Below are 5,426 nucleotides of genomic sequence, written 5' to 3'. Positions count from 1 at the left end.
AAGTTAGTAAAAGTTGATAAAATTTTTGTTGATAACATAACGGGACTAATCAGACACACCCATATTATTATTAGCCTGTGCGTATAAATCCAAAAACAAACTTTCTTTTAAAACAAGTCCCATCAAATTTTGGTTTGTCCCATAGAAAGAAAGTTCTTTGGATCGGATTTTAAGATTTTCTTAAATAATGTAGGTTTAGATATAAGTTTGTTCCATTAATGTGTTGATTTGGCATTGTGGCCTAAGGAAAATTTCTCTCCGTACGTAGACGTGATTAGAAATAAATCATGACATATATTAAAAGGAAGTAAAATTATTTCTATAAATCAAAATCATCACGTCTTGCTGGTTGGTATACCGTATAAGTATCTTCTTCTGTATAAAATTTGTACTAATACATAAAGATAATATACAAAATTAAATAAAATAACAAATATGTTTACATGTTTCTTTTATGATGTGGTGCATTGTTATTAATTTTCTCATAGATTTATTTTTCCAAAAAAAAAATTACATATATGAGCTGAGTGCTGTTTCAATGGAAATTTAAACATAAAAATATATTAAAATTAATATATTATAAATTGTCTTTTAAAATAATATAATTTATATATTATGAAATTATTTTTTCAAAAATTTAGACTGATATAAAAAGACACATAAATAATTATATATCTAACACATTTATTTAAGAATAAAAATTCAGGTGCACAGTCAATTTTACGTAAAGTTGACTGTTAAAAGCTGTTGAATGACTAAATTTTTATCCAACAATTCTCAATTATTAATTTTACGTAAAGTTAACTGAATTTGAATTTTCACTATTTAAATAATAACTTTTTGAATTTGCTTAAATTTTTTGTTTAAACTTTTTTTTATTAATATCATATCACTAAACTATTTCTCTCTTAAAAATTTAAGTTGATAAGTGGATATACATGAATACTTATGTCTATAACATTATTCATATATTTAAATATTGTATTGTGGAATCTAATAATAATAGTGCCTGCTCTATTTTCTTGTTTCATAAAAAAATAAAATAATAAAAAATAGTCATCCATAAATTAATATAATTATAAATTTAATTTTGATACACTATTAATATAAATATAAAATATTTTTATATATATATTTAATTACATAATATTATATCAATAAAAATAATTACTTTTATATTGATCACATAAGTAATTATTTAGAAAATAAATATAATTATATGATTATATAAAATATTTTATATTATCAATGCATCAAAATTAAACTCATATAATTATATCTAATAAACGAATTGTAAAATAAAAACTTCACATTCTATCATTTGTATTAATGATATTATGATGATATGGTTATTATTGAGTGAAATGAAATAATATGAATAACTTATTCGCAAAAATTAATAATCATATCACGTATACTTTGGTAATGAGTTATCTCAATTTCAGACTTTACATTATTTTATTCTAATATTGTTAATTATACGTACGCTTCATTACTTAATTATTATATATGTTGATCGAATCAACCCTTTTAAGCCCCTATTTTCCATGTTCATTACTTACTTACTTACAAATACCGTACTTGACGTATTTGTTACTAGTTGGTATTTTTTAACACAAAACAAACAGCTCGACATACGTACAATTTTAATAAGAAACTGCCCTTTTAATAATTTCTTAATTGGTATATATATAATATTGTTGCCATGCATTCCAGTTTGCTTTCAATAATAAACTACATTATTCTCAGTAGATAACTATGAGATTTTAAGAGGTTGACTGTTATCTTCATATGACATAAGCAAAATCTATATACACAAATTTATCTCATCATCATTGGGCATACAATTATTTATTTTAAAGTCCATATATAAGAACCAACGTAATGCTAGACTGCTAGTTAATTAATTGGTTCAATATCTTTTCTTGAAATAAAATTATTTGACTTTTGTACTACTCGTAACGAACCTAACATTATTTTGGAAGAACCAGCATCCTTTATAAAATCTAACTATTAGGGTGTGTTTGTTTACAAAAAACAGAATACTGAGACAAAAATATTAAGATATACGATCATGTTTGACAAAAGAGATACGAACAGAAACAATGTATTCAGAGATATTGAATTAGTGTATTTTGTATCCATCCTGACAGAAAGAACACAGAGACATTAATAAGAGACACAACTTATTTTTTATTTTTTCTTTTATTATTCTTGTTAATTTTTCATAATAATATTTTTTATTATTATATTTTTCATCTCAAATTTTTTTAATGAAAAAAATGAGAATAAATTGGATTTTCATAATTTGTTTTAGTTTATCACCAAAAAGAATATAAAAACACAAAATTTTGTGTCTCTGTCCATCAGTGTCTTGTCCTGTCCTATTCTCAGTGTCTTGTCCTGTCCTGTTCTCGAAAACAAACGCAGCCTTATTATTGGCGTGGGTAGGACTGGAAGTGATCAGCCGAATCGAGCTAGATTAAGTTTAAGTTTGACTCACGGTTCGACTCATTAACAATCAAGAATAGTTCAAGCTTCGTTCAACGAAAGCTTACAAGTTAAGTCGAGCTCATGAGTTGGCTCAAATAATAGAAACATAATCTATAATTCTACATCAATAAATTATAACTTATATATATTAAAAAATATTAAAAAAATAAATTTAATATATTGTGTATCTATTAATTATAATTTTTTATTTATATCCTATATCAAAATTATATATAAAAAATGACTATAAAATTTTAAACAATTAAGAACATTAATATATATGTAAAATTATATATTACTATTTTATATGTATATATATTAAATTATTAATACGCATATTTTATATGCATTTAATCTATACTTTAATATTATATATATAATTGAGTCAGCTCACGAGCTAATGAGCTGAGTTTATCCAAACTCAAATTCGGTTCATTTAATTTATGAGCTCAAATTCAAGCTCAACCTTGATTCACCAGCTCATCATGAGTTCAACTTATCAAATTATTAATGAGTCGAGCTCGAACTAACTTATGATCTGACTTGCATCACTTCCAGCTCTAGATGTGGGTCAGTGAGAGATTTAGAGCTTCAAGAAGGTGGCAACTCTAACTTAAAATTCACTACAAATATATATGAAATAAGGCAATTTTTTATTCAATCCTCTATAAATTAAATGGTAAGTTATTCTTCATTATGACATATCTTATTATTATTAAATAAAATTAAATAAATTGACTTATCATGGTTAATTTTTATTCTAACCTAAATTTTGTTAATGTAACTAATTAATCATGATGTAATTTTTTTATAAATAATAAAAATTATTAAAAAAGTTTAATTTTATAATTTTTTATTTTTTTCAAATGATATATTTATTAATAAATTTCAATCATAAAATAAAAAAAATTTCAAAAGACAAAAAGAATAAATAAATAAAAATTCAAGAAGCACAAAAAAATTAAAATTCTCTCAGTTTTCATTGCATTGAAAGCCAAGTATTTAAAAAAATTTATTGTTTTAAAATATTTTCAACAGATCTAGTTTTATTGTTAAGAGGAATGGAAAAGATATTTGAAAGAATGAAAAAAGTAAAAAAGAATTATTAAAAAAGTGTTTTGAGAATTTTAAATTGTGACTTTTCGATTTTTTTTGAGAATTTTTATTTTGTGGTTGAAATTAATTAATAGATGTATGATTTGGAAAAAAAAGTTATAAAATAGAACTTTTCTAGTGATTTTTATAATTTGTAGAAAAGTTATCCCATAGTTAATTAATTAGATTAACGAAATTTAGGTTAAATTAAGAGTTTAACTATGATAAATTAATCTATTTCATCTAATAATAATAATAAATATGTCATAAAAAATAATTTATCTTTTATTTTAAAAAAATTTGGATAGAATTTACCATGGAATAATCAAAGCTAATATTAAAAGAGAGATCTATATTAGTTACAATTCAATGAATTTGAAATATGAATACAAAAAGTTTAAAAGTCCATAAAAGTTTCTAATGATATGTTCATATTAATTAAGATTAGCAATTTGTTGTGTATGTAAGAAAATTTGACGAAGAATTGCTAGCAACGTGATATATGCGCAGTCCTCGTTAGTTTATATATGTACTTATCATTATCGAAGTCAACAAGAAGCAAACATTATAAGGTAGGAACAAATAAACTAAAATGTGATTAACGATAACATGACTAATAGGTTCCTAATTTAATTTATCTTTTCTTAAAATAATCATATATACCATTATTGATTCCATCATATGTTGTTTTTCCTTTGGTACAGTGATTCCAACATGTTCCATTAAGTCAAAAGTGATTGTCTCTCACTTATTTATTTATTAATTTACTATTATTATATTATTTTCTCCATAGGATTGTCGTCACCACAAGCTACTTGCTGCTAATAATGACTTAATCTTAGCTTGGACAAACCGATAACATTTCATAAACACAAAAGTAAAATAAAAACATGATAATTAAAAGCGATGTTTTGTTTTTGACGGCAGAAAATAATGTGCTGCGTGCCATGATTGTCTTAGATATTAGAAAGTCAAATCCTTTTGGCATTCGGGTGACAATATATACATTAATATATATTACTATAAATTTACATAAATTTTTATGAGAAAAAATAGTTGTACAAAAATAACTATACTTTTTTAGTCCATTTGGTTGTATTTGATTTTTATTTTGTTATTTATTTTTAGTTTCTTATCACATGGCGTTTTATAATTCTTAATCAATCATTAAACTAATTCTTAATCTTTGAATAAGATCTAATTTATTCAATTAATTATTTGAAACATTTAATCTTTATTCATGTATTTTGTTATTTTTTAATCTTTATTCATTTATCCAATATTACAATTTATCTTCTAAAAAATATATTATTAATGTAAGCACAACTGTACTCATTTGTTTTGGATTATGCTAAAATTAATTAATTAATTCATTTATCTTAAATTTAATTTTTTTAATACCAATTGAATTAATACACATGTGTGCTTATCATCCTTACATGTAGTGATCAGTGTTTTTTTTAGCACAATATTGTAATCAGTGTTTCTCTTAACTTGCAAATAATTTAGGACGAGATGCTTTTACATTGGTGAATAATTCTATGGGATATTTATGGATTGGTGTTTAATTTTTGTCTAATCTTTTTTATAATAAAATTTAAATTTTTAAAAATGATTTATTTTATATTTTTAAATTAAATATTATTTTTTAACCTCTTTTGACAATTTAAACACCACATTTTAAGTACCATATATAACAATCACTTTCTATATACTATTGAGGGAACAAGTTCATGGCTTCCATTCTCTCTTTCAAAGCATGAGTTGAGTTCGTTGAACTTAGTGTTTGTCTAAATTGAAACGCCAAAGTTTTACAATGATGGTCTATTTTCTGTTTG

This window comes from Arachis duranensis, chromosome 2 (genome assembly GCF_000817695.3).
Source record: "Arachis duranensis cultivar V14167 chromosome 2, aradu.V14167.gnm2.J7QH, whole genome shotgun sequence".
Taxonomy (NCBI): Eukaryota; Viridiplantae; Streptophyta; class Magnoliopsida; order Fabales; family Fabaceae; genus Arachis; species Arachis duranensis.
Note: the sequence above shows the minus strand (reverse complement) of the source record.